This window comes from Chamaea fasciata, unplaced genomic scaffold, assembly GCF_029207755.1.
Source record: "Chamaea fasciata isolate MVZ Bird 193981 ecotype frontalis unplaced genomic scaffold, bChaFas1.0.hap1 SCAF_13, whole genome shotgun sequence".
In the NCBI taxonomy this organism is placed as follows: domain Eukaryota; kingdom Metazoa; phylum Chordata; class Aves; order Passeriformes; family Sylviidae; genus Chamaea; species Chamaea fasciata.
In genome coordinates, this window is record NW_027094098.1 from 6,103,771 (window position 1) to 6,122,798 (window position 19,028).

Below are 19,028 nucleotides of genomic sequence, written 5' to 3' on the forward strand. Positions count from 1 at the left end.
TATTTTGAGTTCTTTCCTTAGGTTCTTTTCAAACTATAATTATTAAACTTGTCTCTAAGCTACTGGGGAAGAGCAGAAGTAGGAAGTATTTGAGCAACCCCCTCTTTAACATGCTAAGTTTAAGGAAATGAGGACATTCTCCAGTGTATGCATAGTCCCAGGCACAGACTTGTCCTGTTTTGTTTGATACAAAACTCCAAAGACAATTTTAAAAGATTGTCTCCCTAGTCCTGATTACTGCTTTGCTGCACTAGGATGATGTAGATCTCTGGATACAACCTCTGTCTAGCAGCCCATCTGGCTTCAGGATCCTCTGCTAGCCAAGGGAACAAGGTCTCATCCAAGGCGCTGTTGCAAGCACTCACCTTTTCAGGACACAGTACTCCAAAGACATGCATCCCTCAACCTGCCAAAGGGCAAATGTGACCGTGAAAGAACTGCAATAGTGGGAATCAACAAACCAGGAATTATTCCCCAAAAGAACCAACATATATTTTCTCTGACCTACTTCTACTAGAAGTTCTACAATGAACTCCTACTAGAACTTCATTGCCTACTTGTCTTTCAGAAAGCACAGCACATTCTCCGGGCAGCCCTAAAAATCAACTTCCCTTTAGAAATCAAGCAGAACTCTTGAACAGCAGAACAAGCTTGGCAGAGGGACTGTAGATGTCTGGCTCACTGGCAACGATGACAAAAGCAGGGCTCTCCTCCTACAGCCCATATGCACGAGACACACCAGCATGGACAGCACCTTTGTAGAAGCCAAACCAGAGACCCGACAGCTTTTTTGGCATTTCTTTTGGACAGTGAAGCCAAAAAATGCACACTCATGAGCCAGGATGGCGTGGGTTTAATGGGAAAAACAGCAAGCAAGTTTTGTTCCACTCAAGCTCTGAGTTCAGTTGGGGTTTGCCAGCATTAACACACTGGTCAACACACTTGGGCTGCAGTGGCTGCACAGCCATGTCCTCCTGGCACACACCAAGGGCCAAAGCAGGAGGTGGGCATTGATAAAGCCATAGCAAATGGCACTGCTGAAGCTGCTCTTGCCCTCTTAAAGAGCAAGAGCCACTCTAGCTCGCTTCTTTACTCTTCTGTGTCTTCCTAGCCCATGGCTGAGCGCCTTTCTTCTCCCCAGGCCTCCCAGACCCTGTGTACTGGATAACCATTGCCTTCTCCCTGGTGTTGGCATCCAAGCTCCCAAACAAAAGGAGATGTGCCATTCAGAGCAAAGCCTCAAATAAGCTTTTCTCTCTGGGAGCAAGGGATTTTATTTAAAATACCCAAACCAGATACCTAATATATAAAGCAGTTCTCAAAGATCAGTTCCAGGCATGTGAGGCTCAGCCCAGGAGCACAGGCATCTCTGAACCCTGATTTCAGCTGTTACACTGCTGTTAATATATGACCATCCTTACAACAAAGAGGAACGAACCAAAAGAGACCTTTTAAATCAGCCCAGCTGGTGGCATATTCTTCAAAAACTCTGACAAGTTTTAAACTGTTTTAAAGCACATATACCAGCATGGTGCAGGGCACCTCTCTAGTTACTTCCATGGCTTCCTTAGCACTCTGAAAGGTGGTGCTGGCCTTGTTCAGACACTTTGCTAAGTGCTTTTGCAAGCTCTGAGTGTCCATGTGTCTCCCATGGCTACTCCTTCTGTGGGACTCATGCTGTAAATCTTGGTATTGCTACAGCAATTTCCCAGTCTAATCACATGCCTTGTTGCATTACCACAGCAGTGATAGCTGGTTGAACCACACACCACATCCTTGCAATTCTTTCTATTACTCACAATTGACTTATTTATTAAATTTCAGCTTGCCAAGCCTTGCCAGGAGATGAGCAGGAGCCCCGTCACTGCTCCTTGCTGTTGATCAGGGTGGCAGAAGGCAGGTGAGTAGGCTGCGAGTCTGAGCTGTGAAACAGTCCCAGCAATTTTGTAAGTTCATCCTTTCTCCAGCAGCCAAGCTCCCTTGCATCTACACACCAGGGCTTGAGTCCTGGGAAGCAAAACCTTGAATTGCAACAGAAATCAGAAGAGAAAGTAGATGCAAACGAACACAGAATTAATTTGGGATTTTAGAGCAGACAAGTATTTCCACAGACTTGCTTGTGGCATGCCACCAGGGGCAGGGCCCACACCAACCCTTACTTGCAGAGGTACCCTAAGAGCCATCCATAACAGCAAGGCAAAGTGCCTCTGGAGGCAAGGAACTCCTCTTGTGGGGGATTTCCTAGGCTTGGAACAAATAGCCTGATATCTCCTGGCTGCTTCAGAGGCCCAGCCCACCATCTTGTGCCTCACAAACACTCCTCTGACAAAAGACTTTGACTCCTTGCTTTCAAAGGGGAACAAACAGAAGGCAAGTTCAGACAAGGCTCATGGCTGCTTGCCCAGCCAGGCCTCAGCTAGTCCTTCATAGTAAATATTTGTTCTTAATTACACTGCCGTTTGCCCCGGGAGCTTGCCTGCAATCTGTAGGAGGGAGGGGGATTATGTTGTTGATAGGTAAATAATAGCTCTTTCATCCAGAGAACCCAGTGCATTTTCCAGAGATGAAAGCCTCCTGAATGCTTTCCCCATAGGTTAGGGTAAGGATTTTAAATCTTTGTCCCACTCAAGGACATGCCAAAAACTCCCACATTTGGTTCAGAGAGAGTGAGCTTGGAGCTCCACTGTGACAGCTCCCTCTCCAGCCTTGCTGCGAGCTGCAGTCAAGTGGGAGAGGCTCAGCTCTGGCAGCGTGGGTTAGGCAGGGTTTGGTCAGCCATTGGAATGTGACTGGAGGACAGAGTCTGCTGCTGACCAGCAGCACCCAGCACATGCTGCTCTCCATGTTCTGTCATGTCTGCTCATTACCCTGCAGCCAGGAATGAACTCCATCCCTCCTGGTCCCCAGGTCCTGCTTCTGCCCCGCACACAGCCACGCTGCTTCTTGCCCAGCTCCTGTCTGGAGAGCTCCCAAGGAAGGGCAAGGCACTGTCCAAGCACAGAGCAGCCATGTGAAGCAATCCCACAGACGACATGTGGGAAGCAGCCAGTTCTCACTCTCCACAAAAGCCGGCAAGTGTGAGTTTTGATCTTCTGGCACTCAGCTTCCAAAACATCAAAATTACAAATATTTATCAGCAGGACTACGGGAAATGTGAGCGAGACAGCAGACCTCTGCTCTGTCTGAGGAGGAAGTGAGGAATGACTTCCACCCACCCACCACGAGAAAACCTCTCTGACCTCTGGGAGGCAAGAAGCACATGCATTCCCCCTCTCCCCAAGCTAATGTCACTGCCAAAGCATCCAGCAGCTCAGAGTCAAGCTAACTTCAACCACACATTACCTGTTTCTTCCATAAAGAGGAAAACCAAACAGAAACAGCAACAAGAAAACCACCACAGGCAATCAAAACTGGTATCTAACCATGCTGCAGCTCCTGCATTCCTAATCCCTTCCCAGTTACTGAGCCCAGCACAGAGGATAAATGGCTGTGAACACCAGAAATGAAAGGAGCCTTCAAAGGCTCTGAACTTTTAGGGGAGAGCCAGACACGCAGAAGTCTGACACTATAATATTTAAAAATCTAAGATAAACTTCACTCCTTTCCTCCCACATTCAGCCCATCATTCACAACAGATTTTTGCAAGTCCCAGCCAGGCAGGAGCAGTTACAGGGCTGATACTGCACTTTTCATGCTCAGGAAATCAACACAAACCCTCCAGCACCACCTCTACTCTCTTGCCCTCCTGGTCTTATCACGTACAAGCAGATTTGCCAGGCTTGAATTTGTTCCTCCTTCTAAACATCATCCAGGCCTTTTATTTTTCTTTGCTCTAAACTCTGCTTTAAAGAAAAAAATATTGCCATTCTCTGCTCCCAGCTGTAAAGGGCTGACCCGAAATTTGTTGCCAGCATGCAATAAATATTTGTACAGTTCCATTGTAACTTCATTCATCTCTCTCTACTGCAAAACTTAAATCATTTAGCATTTTCCCCCTCTTACCCAAGAGCTTCAAATTCCTAGACAGAAATTTAATGAAGCCTCTGAAAATCCCCAGTCCAATATCCTCTCTTAACACACGTACTGTGCTGGAGTTTTTCAGCTTGACCCATGTATGAAATCATCTGTGATGAGAGCAACAGAAAAGAGAAAGATTTGCTCCATGCATCCTCCTCTCTACAGGAATACTCCCACAGCTGGGGGACAGCCAGTCCCAGGCCTCACACCTGGACTTTTACACACGCCTCAACATCATGAGAGTTCAGACAAATGGTTCATTGGATTATGCCCAGTAAAGGACAGCACTGGAGCTACAGGACCAGAAAGGTAACTGGTGTCAAGTCTTTCCTCTGGTATGTTGCTGTGTCCTACCCACCGGAATCACTTTATTACATCCTTCAGATGTTGACTTTACTTCCTGCCACTAAATTCATCAGACAGGTTTCCTTGCTATTATGGTAGTTACAAGGTACATGGTCAGAGGCACATTTTATAGTGTGCCTAAACAAGGAGTTAAACCTACAAATCTATGTAAGAAGCACATTACATTTAGAACAAGAAGTGAGCAAGGAGGAAAATCTTGAAAGGCCACTTTCAAACAATCCTTGTTTATCCCTGACTGAGGCCAAACCTTTAACACAAGTCTGCCAACAAGCCCTAAATCAGCTGTAGCCCTTAATCACCTGTAAAAGCAAAAGGCACCTTAAAACCAAAAGCACTGGTAGGTCTGTGTTTCTTGTAATCACCAGCTTACAACTATAAGATTGTAAATTGTAAAAAAATGAAAAATCTTGGATTTGTGGTTAATATGTAATGCTGCTTTTGAAAGGGGAGCGGAGGCAGCCAGGGAGCATAAATATGTTTACATACAAAGGGTTGAATCCTAAAGAAAAAACTCCAACAAAACAAATTGCTTTCAGTTTAATGTTTTGAGATTCTTTCCTTTTCTGATGCTCTCTAACATAGATGCAGCTTACTGCTGGGGAAGCAGAGAACAGGGTTGAGCAGATTTGTCATTAAAACCTGTAAGCCTAAAAAGAACTATCAGCCAACAACAGCTATTGGTGCCTGCTGGAGCGAACTCACCTTGAGACCAAAGCAAAAAGCCCAGGCTCTTGATCCTTACAAGTCCCTTAAAATAATGAGAGGAAGGATGCACATATATTTAAGTTAATTCATTCAGAGTCTAGGTGCACACCCCCTTACCTTCAGCCATACAGAGCATAAATATTCACCAGGGAATGGAGCAGGGCAGGGGAGACCAGAAGAAACACTGCACATCTTGTGAGTCACACCAAGCCATAACAGAGGATTCATTAACTGGATTCAGGTGATCCTATTAGCTTTGCAATTGCTGCACATCAGGCTGCAGAGTAATTAGGGCTGCAATTCAGAAAGATTTACCGGAACATTTTTTATTAAAACACAGTGGTTGTTAATCAGCCTGACTAAAGCCTTCAGAGTTATTAGCCTGCTGCACAGAAGTCGTAATTACTTCATCCACTGCGGAAGAAGGCATCAAAGAAATTGCCTGGGATCATCTGCAGGTTTAGAGGACCAAAGGAAGACTGAGGAATTTAATGGGACATCTCCCTTTGGCATCACCACAGGTTTTTGATCAAGTTTCCAAGTGAAGCATTTGAGAGGCCATCAGAGAATGTAAGAACATCAAGCCTACACAGGAAGGATTTGCCTTTGGAATTATGCCAAGGCAACACCCAGATGTATTAGTTGACTCAGAGTTAGTGTATAAGTCCTAATTGCTGTCTAAAAGTTTAGTGGTCTACCTGAATTACATGATCTCTATCTGCTGAGGATGTTTGGCCACCCTGCAGCATCTCAGAGAAGCAGGGCCCACATTTCCTCTTCCGGAGGCAGAGCACTTTTCAGTGCAGACAGACTCAACCACTCCAGGAGGGGGAAAGGGCATCTCCAACCAGAGCAGTGAAGCACCAGCGGTGAAGCTCCTGGGTTTCTCAGTGTAGAGCTAGCCATGGAATATCAGGATACATTCCAGCTCCAGTCCCTAACCTCCCTTCCACCAGGTAAATGCAGGTTTAATTCAGGTGATGGACAACTGACCTCTACCCTGGCCACAGGACTGAGAAAGAACAAAGCATTTGGGCGGCTGCTGCCTTGCCCTGCTCTGCTTCCCAGATATTACACACGCAGCACTGCATGAGAGCAGGGGGGCAGAGGCACCAACACAGGCCAGAGAAATTATTTCCCTCTCTACTCTTTCAGACCAGACTTGGTGAGTGTAGCACAGGGCCTCTGCAAGTCAGGCTGATCCTCCTCTGCCACCAGCACTGCACATTCCCTTTCCTAGCCCGCTTTGCTCAAAGATTTACTACCAGTACACAGAACATCCTTTCCCAGTTTCACCCGCACCATAGCAGCTGGCAGGCACACTCCTGCTTGGAGGGAGCCAGCAAGCTCCACTGCCCAGCTGATAGACCATGAGAACACACTGTGAGAGCTCCTTTGCAGGGAACCCTGCCAGACCCTCCAAAACCAACACCCTCGCCCATATTAAGCAATACAGTTTACCAACAGTCTAAAGGGAAGCTCAGAAAGGAGAACATGATAAAAAGCAAGTGGAAATACGTGTGCACACACAGGCTGTGAGGATGCAGAAATAACACTGGGGCAATGACAAGTAGCCAGCCCTGACCACAGGCTCTGGGAGTGGGGTTTAACAATCTGCTTGTTAACCAGGCACCTTCAGGAGAGGTACTTTGACTTATATGCTCTGCAGAGCCAAGAGTTTGATGGATTCTGCTTTGCCCAAGGTTTCTGAATAATTGCCCCAGTGACCAGCCAGTGGGAATAGCCCAGTGGACCTCTGATAGGGTCTCCCTCAGAAACGTCCTGCTCAGACACACAGCACAGAATGCATAAGGGAGTTTCTAACCTGTGCAGGCTTTACCTCTGCAGACCACTATTCCATTTAAATAAGTATGCTAAATTAACATGTTAAATATCTTACTATTCCAAGGGGAGAGGGTAGGGGAGGTTTTTGCTAGCTTCCTCTCCTTGGGTACTTCAAACGCTTTTGCACATCCACCCTACAGGGAAGCCTGTACAGTGTCCAAACCTGGGGCAGGCTTTGCATCATTAGCCATGTACAACACTTAGCACAGGACTAATGATGTAATACAAATAATTAAACATAAAATCATGGTTGGCAGTTGATAGAAGAAGGGAGTTGGTTGGAACAGCTCATAGTGACAGTTTGTTCTTCCTTTGCCCTAATTCAAGTTGCAGAGAGGAAAAGCGTTGTCCTCCCTGGCTGAATCCCAGTGCAGCAGAGACAAGGACCCCTTCGAACTTCCAGACCTCAGAAATTCCTTGATGACTATCTGACCAATTGCAGGGGATAGTTGCCTGGCTCTGATCTGCTGACATCTTGATGGAAGGGGTTAAAAAAAATAAAAATAAAAAAGATGCTCCAAGGACTTCTCAAGTCTTTTCCATGTAAAGCAATAAAAATAGATCTGATCTTCATAAACCATCAATACTGAGCTTAACTGAACATTTTGCTCCTTTGCAGCTGGACACTAAACCTAGGTGTACAACTTGGAGCCAAATGCTCATCAGATGATTGAGCTCCTTTGTCAGTTAACAAATAAGCCATGAACACACTTCAGTTTTGATGACTCTACCCGTGTTCAATTACTCAGTTTAAATATATTTCAGCTGATGGATAATTCACCAGTGTTTGGTTGCCCAAATCACATGATGACTTCCCAACATAATATCACATAAATCATGTATTAAAATTGGAGTCCAAGAGGACACAGCCTTAAGGGACTTGCTTTTCTAGGCACTGTTCATGGGCTACCTAACCACTGGTTTGAGGGACCCTTCCATAATCACTTATTAAAATCTAGGCCTAAATTCTCTTTTATTTTAAATTTGAAAGTTGTGCAAAGGTTTTCAAATTACAGACTCATTCCAGCGACACTGCCGAGAATAAACTGTTAACATTCTCATGAAGCTCTTAAATTTAAAGTGGTGCATACACAGCCGGAAGCCCTCCGAGTTGTTTTCCTTTAAATCCTCCTGAGTTTTTTTGTTTTGTTTTGGTTTGGTTTTTTTGGTTTTTTTTTCCCCCTGAAGGCTTCATTGAGATTTACTGGACATAAATAAATAAGTTAAACATTTCCTTTTCTAGAACATCACATCAATTGATACTTGAATCACAGACCTTCCAGGCCTAGAAGATTTTGCACTCTTAAGGGACTATGTCTCCAAAATGGAGATGCTTTTGGTATGTTCTCCTGTTTATGCTTTCATTGTTTTGCAGTTGTAGTTTGCTTTTTTTGTTTCCCTGCACAGCAAGAAGCAAATTCAATTAACCTATTACAGATTTCTGTAAATTTTCTGTACCTGGGGAAGGTAAACAGGAGGTTTATGGGGCAGAAGAATAACAACAACAACAACCGAAAAAAAAGAAAAAAAAAAAAACCCACCAGAATAAGGGTTATAAAGATGAAAAGTAAACCGGCTAAGCAGCTTAAAAATCCTTTGCACAGAAGACACCTGTCTTTCAGCCGGCACAAGGGAAGCAGTGGCATGAAAAAGCAAAAGGGGATATACTGAAACCCAACAGCAACTCAAGACTGTGAAAAGCCATTGGCTTTTATCAGAAAGGCACGCCAACAGAAGAACCACCCGTTCCTCTCTGTCCGTGTCTGCAGGAAACATGATAAAAACCTTCACCAAAATATAAATAAGGAGTCAGGACTTGCCAGCTTGTTATTTTTTCTGACAGCTGTGCCACAGGGTGCTGCCTGGGCTCATGTCCCTGCTGACTGGGGCGCTAGAGAGAGTGGAGGGAAAAGATGGTGCCCGCCCTGAACTGGCTCTCACGGCTTATTCTGGAGCTACACTCCTGAAGTCTTGTTTAGAGCCAGGAAGGAGGAAGACAGACTGGAGGCAGGCTGTGCTCTCCTTTCAAAGCTTTGCTCTGCTCACCAGGAGCATCTGAATGCAGGCAACTGAAAGTGGTTCTCTGCTTTTTGGTGTTGTTTGTTGATCTGTATTCTTGTCCACAGTCGGGCAATGGAGCACACAGCAAAAGTCCCCACTTTTCTCACTCTGCTCTTCCAAACAGCAGTTTACCCAAGCCCCAACCCTGGGTGCTCAGCCAGGAAAGGCCTCCACTTACAGGAAACTGATTACTTCTTGCCTTACTAGCAAGTTTAGTGAATGAAGAATGCCCTAAGGAGAAAGGAGACAAGTGAGAGTTTGGCACAGAGCATCCACCCCACCCTGCTCACTGAACACCTGTCCCTCCCAGTGCTGTGAAGAGCATTTACCAGGGCTGCCCCAGAGCTGGACCTGAAGTCAGCCTGTCCTCAAACCCCAGACCAAGATCTTCCTGTGTGCTCCCCCCCTCCCTCTGGCCAAGCCTCCTCTTGTTCAGGGCTTTCCACAGGTCAGCATGCTGCTGTCTGCATTTCTCCAGGGAACACCTTTCCAGGTGAGGATCAGAATTCCAGCAGCTGGGTACTCTGGCCTGACACCTTACTCCTATGCTCAGAGGAGGCCTTGGAGAAGAAGGCTGACCATGAGGTGTTTGTTAAAAGCTGAGGGCTCAATCTTTCTGCTGGTGACTTGGTCCAGAGTCTGTTCACAGCCAGTGCAGGACATCCCTTTCCATCTGTCCCCTGCCTGGCCGAGCACCCTGTAGCTGGTATGTTCCTTCCATAGCCAGCAGCACAGGGACTCCCCTTCCTGCAGCAGACCAGATCCCAACAGCACACACAAAACAAGAATTCTTGAATCTTCTTCCTCCAGCAAGCCTCAACTCTTGCTCCAGTTCTTCCACCTTCCTGAAATCCAGAGCCATGCCAGGTGACTCAGGGCTCTGCAGGAATGTTGATCCCTTCAGCCTCACAGCTCTTCACTGCAGGCTGTCACCTGTAAGGGGAGAAATCCCACACAGCAGCACCTGGTCAGCAAAGCATCAACATTCCAACAACCACAGCTGCAGAAGGACAGAGGGAGAAAACCCACAGCAAGGGCAGGCTTTGAGCTGTGAGAAGGAGTGGAGCACCTGACAAGGACTGACAGCAAGAAGCAGTGAACTCAGAGACCAGGCACAGCATTTCAGCAGTGACCATGGAGAGCCACAGTCTATGTTTCCAGACTTGACTGGCGACCAGGCAGTATTAAAGCACCATTTATATAATTACAAGGTTAATAGATGTTACAAGCACGTTACCAGATGTCGTGACTTGCTGGAAGCACATCCCAGAAGATAGCAGAAGCAATTATACTGTGCTCACTATCCAGCTGTATCAACCACCTGTAGGCACTACTTAGCAATCCTTTATGAAAGGAAACTTAGAACAAAGATGATCTCCTGTGCCTACATCATTGTGTATGTCCTCTGAGGCAGCCCTGCTCTGTGACAGAGCTTTTCTTAAACATAGCCCAAAAAAGAAAACTAAACCAGTCATCACAGTCAAACTGTGCACTGTCTGTAATGAAGTAGAACCCTTGGGTGACATAACCTGCCATGCTGGAGAGAAAAGAACAGAGCAAGCCACAAGGGAAAGGACTGGGATTTCACACGGCAGAACATGGTTGGCCTACTGACTTTCAGGCAAAAATCAATTGTCCTGGGAGGGCCAGAAACAATAGGAAGTGGGAAATTAAGATACAGGTGGCACATGAATAGCTAAAAAGCCTTGTCCTTACTCATAGAGGAGCCATGGGACAGGGAACTACTGTATCACTTGTTTTAGACCAAGTTTTGCAAGATCTCCAAGGGTTTGTACATCACTGCAGCTTCACAAACCTGGTCCAAGGCAAGGCCTGTAAAGCTTCTGAGAGAAGAAGCAGTAATCAGCCCAGAGCTGGGCAACAAATAAAACACCATCACCACGCACCTGTGAGCAGGACACCGAGAGTGAAAAGCCAAACGAGCCCAAACCCGCAGGAGCATGACGGCATTTTTCAGGAACTTGCAACACCACCTTCAGGGTGGGGATGAGCAACCAGTGTCCACACCTCGTTGCATTGTAGTAATTCACATGGGATCATGCTGGAACACCTGCTGTACATGAGTACGCAGTTAGGGACCCTCACACACCTCCCACAAAGGCAATTCAGTTCTCACAAACCGGTAGCGGCTCTCACCGCGCTTGTGAACAAAACACACAGAACCATCACAGGCTCTGTGCATGGAGCTGGGATGTGGACAGAACAGGCAGGAGCTCTTCAGTTTAACAGATTGTCTAGAAAGGTTCATGAAAGCAGCTGTCTGTTGAGAACTCCCCAACACAAACAGCTTCAGCACACTCCACCCAGCCCACATGAAAGGTGAGCATGAGGGACAGGCCATGCCCCTGACTGGTCAAGGCTCCAGCTATGGGTCCAGGTAGGGGAAAGAAACATCCCACTCCAATAACCCACTTACACTAAAAGAAATGGTCTGTGGGTTTCTGCATTTTCAGCAATGCCATGCAACTTTAAATACCCAATGGGTATATTAGCATGTCTGCTTCAGGAAGAAAATCACACAGCCCTTTTCTTCTCATTTATTCAAATAAAACCTGGGAAATTAAGCACACCATCCATGCACTGCATTTTGAATCAGTACACAAATGACAAAAAATTGCTTTTAAAAACACCTTTCCCTGTTTTTTCTCTTTTTTTTCCCAGGTTACTCCTCCTCTGGTAACACAAAGCAGAATCTGTCTCTTCCCCTCAGCCGATGCTGACATCAAACAGCAACTTCACTACATCATAACTTACAATTCAGGCTACTCCTGGAAAAAGATGATCCTTTCCTAACTAAATACTAAAGCTCTCCTGGCATTTCTCTTCCTATTGTCTGTATCCAACCCTGTACTTATAAGATTAACCTCAAATTAGGACAGTTTCCTCATTCTTTCTTCACTCTTACTACAGCCTGGCTCCTGGGAATCTGATCCTATCTTCCACAGAGGTTCCTCCCTGTTGATAGGAAATATCTAGTGTATGTGGGCAGGAAGCGCCAACGGAGGATAACGAGGATTAAGAGAGAGTCCTTGTTAGGACTTATCACCACGGCAGATCAGGAGACTCAGTGGGCCATTTGATCAACAGGAACATTAGGAACTGTCTCACACTCCCACACAGTGTCTCACCCCACAGTGGTGTGTGTTAAAGTAGCACACCAGGGCTTTGAGGGCAGGATGAGTCAGCCTGACCCATCCAGCTACTTCCACATCATCCAGTTCTTTACCAGAAGCACAGTACTTATGGAGTGATGGGAGAGGACAGGCTAAAAAAAGCAATTCCCTTCGGAGCTGGTTTCCTGCCCAAATGTTTCTCAGAGGATACAAGAGGCAGGTCTGTTGACCCAGGCAATGGCTTTCCATCACCGCAGGATTCTGCCCATTTCAGAGTGACTGGTGCTGGTGAAGAATGAGATGCTTCTGTTGGTACAAAGACCTCCTCGTTGCTTGGAATGTCTGTCTGCAATAACTAATGATTGCCCATGCTCCAGCTCTTTGCAGATGGGGGATTTTCTCAACAAGATATTGTGTATTGAGATTTAAAAGCACTCAATGGATTTTCCTTGCATTAGTTATTCTAATGCACTCCAAACCCCCAAATACTTTTCTTCACCATAGATTCATATGATACATTTATCCAGTTTGTTCTTAGCTCTTTTTCAAGAGGCTGTTTGGAGTTTTTTTGACCATATTCAGAATCAAGCCTTGCTCCCTCAGCACAGCTCATTGCACTTCTGAGATCTCTCTCCCTTGTGACATTATCCCATTCTGAGGTGGACTGCGTTGCTTTTCTCAGCATCATGTGCTACAGCCCCACCACTCGATATTGCAAGGACTTCCACTCCACATTGCAAGGAATTCAGTGAAGCTTTTGGATATTTTCTGAATAGTCAATGGAAAGCTTCGTCTGCCACTTATTCCTCTTTTTCATTGACAGACACATTCAACAGTTCTGGCTCTTTCACAGGCCCACATTGTATCTGATGACTATGACTGATGCCAATCCTCTACTCGGAAAGCTGGCCCCTCACCTCTCTGCCTTTATTTCTCGTCTTTTGGTTTATTATTTACTCAATAGAGACCCCTTGATGAGACTCCCAAAACCACGAGAGCACAACAGGACCTCATGGTCCAGCCATCCATGGAGTATCTTGAAAAACACCTATTTTCCCATCTGGTCTCTGAGGCCAGTGCCAACTTCCAGGCTTCAATAATGTTCTCTAGGAAGGCTCCCAGTTGTGTCAGTGAGGAAAGAACAGCTGCAGCCCAGGCACAGCACAGTCCTTAATGCTGGGATCCACACAAGGCAATGGAGCAGCCAGGCAAGGAGGCTGAGCTCCTCTGGCCGAGCATCCTCACCTCTGCTGAGCTTAGCCTAAGCCAGACCACTGCAAGAAATTTCTGGAGTTCAATTTCTTTTTCCTGGGGGGAACTTGAACTGGTCGCCACAGAAACACTAGCAGGACTTCCTCCTGCAATACCCTGAGGCAGCCACAAAGAGAAGGGTCATTAGTCAGCAGCCCAGCTTGTTCCCAAAGCCTGGAAAACATCTGGAGAGAGGAAAAAAAATGTGGTTCTTCCTATTATCCCTTTCACTGGATACTATTCCATAATCCAGGGGGATGAACAAAGTGCAGTCTTCAATTCCCAGCCCACACCATGCTTTTGCAAAGGCGCCTTCAGCCTCCTCCCAGAGGTGAAGAACCCAGAGCTCCCTGTGTTCCAGCATCCAGAGAACAAACCTCAGGAGAAGCACCTTTCTCTTCTTTCACAGGGAGAGGCCGATTGCTTCAGATAATGGCATTAAGTGAACAAGTCGGACACTGAGCAGCAAGATTAGTTCCCACAAAGACTGGGTAGTAATGAGAGTGATTAAAGACAGGTAATGAGTGGGTGGCACCTGTCAACTTCATAATGTAGATTATAATTTGTTTATTACTCTTGCTGCTGCTTTCTCTGCTGTTGGAATGCAATTAATTAGTAGCACCGATGAGCCCTGCCGAGTACCTGTCATCCCTGACCGACAAACATCCCTGGGCTGCCACTGCACAGGCAGTAGCACTGGACATGTGGTGGCATCACACGGACAGTAGGAAGGATCCCACAGGTCGGGGAGAAAAGTTTAAAAAGTTGATAAACAAACCCAAATGCTTGCCCACAAGGAACAGGCTTACAGAAATTCTGGAGATTCAAGAACCATAATCCAGAGTTTTGTTGGCTGGAAACTGTATCTCAGGGAAAGCATTGATTCTGTGTCAGGAGCACACACTGGCAAACTGCAAGTTCAAACATGACTGACTTTGTTTTATTAAAAATACCAACATTTGTAGGCCTTGCTTCATGCACACATACTCCATGCACCTCTCTCCACTTTTACCAGATTTAAAACTAGACTGAAAATTTCTCTAAGTTGCCTGAGCAACTGGCAAGACAGCAAAGTAACAACCTGGCCGTTCTGGGCTTTTTCAAACACAGGGTTTTTGCAGATCAGGCCTTTATTTGAACCCACATCAGCGTGGCACCCCTCAACACCAGTGCCTTCACCATGTCCTGCTGCAGGATTTGCAGGATGGAGGCAGCCAGGGTGAACTGAGAGCCTCAGCCTAACTTTCAATAACAACTCTCCTTCCCTCCCCAAACCACTTAAATCCCTCCCCTTGCAAAGAAAAACACACTGCAGGGACATAAATAAAAACCAGCTGTGAACTTCAGCACTGAACTGCACTATCAGTGCATGTCTGGGCACAAGCTAATGCCCACTGAAGTCAGCAGAAGTTTGGAAAGACAAAACACCTCCCACACAAAGGAGAGACAGAGGAAGCAGTCAGAGCTGCCAGGCAGATAAGCTGCCTGTCAGAACAGGCTTGGACTGTCCTAGCAGGAAGATGTCCAATGAGAGGGAAAGCTATTTGGGGAATGAATGAATAGCGAAGCTTCTTGTTAAAAAAAATAAAAATTTAAAAAAACCCACAAGACTTTCCCAAACGTTTCTCGCTCTCAGCTTTCTGCCAAGAGGATGCAAGGCCAAGACATGCAGGAGCCTGCCTGAACCTCTAGCACAGGATTACTCAAAGACAACAGCTGGAATGGGGACAGAGGGAAGGTGAAAAATGGCAGAGAGAACACAGAGGTGGTGCTGACAGCAGAGCTGATCCTTGCTCTGTCAGAAGAGAGGGAAACTTTCTGCAGGCTCAGCACCCTGAATCCCATCAAACTCTCCTCCAGCACTTCGCTTTGCAGAGCTCTGAGAGGACCCTGCTTGGCTCTTGGGGCTGTGATCCTGCCTGGACCACTGCCTGCTCCAAGCAGCAGGGAATCAGCCACCCAGGGAGAGGAAATGGCAAATTTAGAGTAAGACCCAAACAAATTGCATCATTGGAGCAGGGCTGTAAATCTTTCACCAGGTAGTGAGCACTTCACTGCCAGGATAAATGCATGGGAAAACAATGGGTTCAATTCAGAGACACATTGGCAAAAGGAAGGAGAGTGCTAATCCCTCTAACTGCACCCCCTCATACAAAATTCAATTCACAATCTCCCATACAGAAAAATGCTGTGCTTTTAGGATGCAATCAAACCTCAGAGCTCAGTTTCCCCTGGCACAGGGCTTTCACTAATGCCATATCAGTGACCAGGGTCTCACCAATGCGCCAGTCTGCTTTCTTTCATTTTTTGCAGGGCTTATCACAACAATTCACCTCCCGGAAGAAAGCAAGGCAAAACCACAAGCCAAACTGGAGCATTCTTTACAAGAGAAGGAAAGAAAAGAGAAGAAAAAGACAACACAGCCTAGAAACAAAGAGTAAATTTCATGAAAGCAAAACCCCAAATCATGAAGAATCTCCCCCTGAGGCAGGGATGGGAGATGAGAAGAGCAGAATGCCCGAATGCAGAGACTTTCAAAATAAAGCAGTGAAAAACCCAGCAAATGGCTTTACATAAGCCAGATGTTTCTCTAGGGAAAGAAAGCAGGAAAATAAATCTGTCGGGATTCCCCTTTTTCCCCAGACTTGGGTCCCTCACCAGATATTTCTTAGAGCCGTACATGCTCTTGGATCGCTTGTACCACTGAGCAGCACGGAAGTGATACACATCTCCTCCAAACCTCCCCACAGCACAGCAGGTCTCTGTTTCCAACACGGCCCTATGTCTCTGAGAGGAACCCAGAGTTCCTTTCTCCTACAGAAGGACCGCAGCTTTGCAGGACCCACTGCCACATGAGATCACCTCAACTCCCAACCATTTGAAGAAACAGAAGGCAGTGGAAAACCAGGGAAAGGTGTTGGGGGTTGCATTTCTTTTTTACTTCTAGAATTTTTTCCCATAAGTTGCTAGGAAACTAACTACTGGGTACTTATGGGTACCTGAGCAACAAAAAAACCCAAAAGAAGTGGCTAAGGTGGGGAGAGGAATGTAGCATCTAGCTACACTTTTTTTTTTCTTCTTTTTTTTTTTTTTTTTTCCTTCCCTGGGAGTTTTTCTCCGAGGGGGAGAGTTTTGGGGGCAGGTAAAAGGCAGGGTTGGGGGCAGCTGCTCTCTCACTCTCGGCATCGGAAGGAGCAGGGTCAGGCTGTTGCCGACTGCGGGGAGAATTCACCGTCACCACCGGAGTCCAGTCCTAGGGACCTGCCACCATCTGCTCGTGTGCCCGGGAATCCTGAGCTCGCCTTTTCCTGCCCTGCCGGGGCCTCCCGCAGCTCCGGCTGCCACCGGAGCTTCGGATACATCTCATCCCCAGCCCGGGATCTCTGCTCATCCCTGCCCTTACAGCAAACACTGCAGAGCTCCTGATACATCTCATCCCCAGCCCGGGATCTCTGCTCATCCCTGCCCTTCCAGCTCGGTGCTCCTCAGAGTCCTGCAGGGGCACCGGGATCAGATGCCCCGGGGTTTGGGAAGCAAAGCCTCTCCTCCATCCCTTCCCGTCTCGGCTCCTGGTTCTGTTTTGTTGTTAATGCCATAGTTATTGTTGGTTGTCTTGTTACACATACTAATAAAGAACTGTTATTCCTACCCTCATATCCTTGCCTGAGAGCCCCTTAATTTTGAAATTGTAATAATTCGGAGGGAGGAGGTTTACAGTCTCCATTCCAAGGGAGGCTCCTGTCTTCCCTAGCAGACACCTGTCTTTCAGGACAAAAGCAAAAGAGGATAATGCTAAACAAGAGCAATTTCAGTGATGAGGACAATCAGTGGGGGAGAAAGGCCAGCAGAGCACTGGTGGTCTCACCTTGCACCAGGCAGAGGAGGGGGATCTGCACTGCCCCAGCACCAAGGGGTCCACACAGCCCATGGATGCTGGGGCCCAGCAGTCCAGGGGCAGCCAGGCAGCTGCTCCTGCTGCAGGATTCATTCCCAACCCACAATTAAACCCCAACCCTGGACAGAGCCACAGTTTCTGCCCTAACCCAGCTCCCACCCCAAACCCAGGATGGCAGCACAGCGGAGCACCAGGGAAGTGTCAGGGAGGAGCCCAGAGACTCCAGAAATTTGCAGTTCCTTCACAAGCAGCTCCCAGTCTCTGACAGCGGGTGCCGCCTCCATCTCGGGCTGAGGGGTTCGGCGGGTTCAGAGCCTTCCTCCCTGGGCTCTCCACAGGACCCAGCCACGGTGCTGGCCACGAGCCTTCCCGGCCTTCCCAGTCAGGGTCCCCCCAGGTGGCATCTGACGTGTCCCAGCAGCTGGTGGGGAGGCAGAACCCCAAGTGTCTGCCACTGCCCACGCTGGGGACAGCTGTCCTGAGGCTGGACACCAATCACTTCCCGCCTCACATTTTCCCACCTCCTGGCTTCCCCCCCCAGAGTTTCCTGCCTCATGGCTACTGTCCTCACAGTTTCCCACCAGTTTATGGCAGTTCCCACCCAGAGGCCACACAAGCAGCTGTTGGGCCTGGAGCATGGCCCCCAGAGAACAGTTCCTTTGGTGCTGAGATGCGTGCAGCAACCCGGAGCTGCTGGTGATACAGCAAGAGGCCAGAGGACAAAGCCAGTAGAGAGGGGAACTGGGCAGTTTGAATAAAGGAACTTGCAGGAACAGGACTTGGAGGCTGGATGGGAATCCCAGGAGCTGCTGTTGCTGGTGAACAATCCCTCACACCACATTTAGCCAGCCCAGCACTCCACAATGAAGAGACAGATCCGAGGACGCAGGGGAGCAAGTGGCACAAAATCCAGAAGAAAGCCCGCTTTCACACACATTCCAAGCAGCCCAGAGCACGACTATCACAGCCTGTGCCAGTCAATACAGGGATGTGTTTATTAGCTGAACTATCTGCGTGCCTTTACAACACTGCAAAGAGCCTGATTTCCTCAGGGAAAGGATCAAACAAGAATGTAACAGCCCACAAATAACCTGGTTACCTTGGAAATGTGAGCACCCAAACTCAGACAGTAGCAGGAAGTGTCTGCTTTTCCACGTGCCTCTCTGGGTGTCGCAACAGCAGGCAAGTGCAGAGCTGCAAAGGTTGACTTGCATCATGCTCAGGATATGTTTGATGCCACACCAAGGGAAGGGTAGGCACAAGCAAGGGGAAAAAAGCTACAAGCAACCGCAAAGATCCTTCCGTGAGCCTATGTCCTGCTCACAGGATTCCTGATACTGGGCTTCCAGTGGGGAATCGCAGCAGCTTAGTTTTGTGCTTTTGCCATGACTTGAAATGGAGGGAGAAACTTTTTGAAAGCACCTGGGACCTGTGGTCCCTCTAACTGTTCAAATGAGTTAAGATAAAGTCATCCATTGGGGAAAAAAAAAAAAAAAAAAAAAATAAATTCCCACTAGTATTGCCTGAGGGCTTGTGGCATCACATGTGAAAACCCAGGGACAGATCTCTCTGCCCAGGCAGGAGATTGCCTGGTTTTTTAAAGTAGAACACCACAGAGCATCTTACAAACAGCTCTTCTGGAATTAATGGGTTAACCAAGGAGCTTCTCCCCACTTCGTGTGGGAAGCTCTATCTCCTTGCCAAATTCCACTGCTCTGAACATAACCAGCTTTCTCACTCAGCCTGTGCTCCTA

The 19,028-nt window shown here is 47.2% G+C and overlaps 1 long non-coding RNA gene across 4 annotated transcripts in view; it reads right to left on the minus strand.

The window, feature by feature from the left end:
- Window positions 1-5,318, minus strand: part of LOC136296369 (uncharacterized) — a 36,834-nt gene extending 31,516 nt beyond the window's left edge. For 2 of the 4 annotated variants that reach the window (XR_010722901.1, XR_010722902.1), the window contains exon 1: window positions 5,206-5,318. This is a non-coding gene — a long non-coding RNA (uncharacterized lncRNA). The remainder of the gene's footprint in view (window positions 1-5,205) is intronic. The other 2 variants (XR_010722900.1, XR_010722903.1) reach the window with 2 other exon arrangements.
- Between the last annotated feature and the right edge of the window lie 13,710 nt (window positions 5,319-19,028).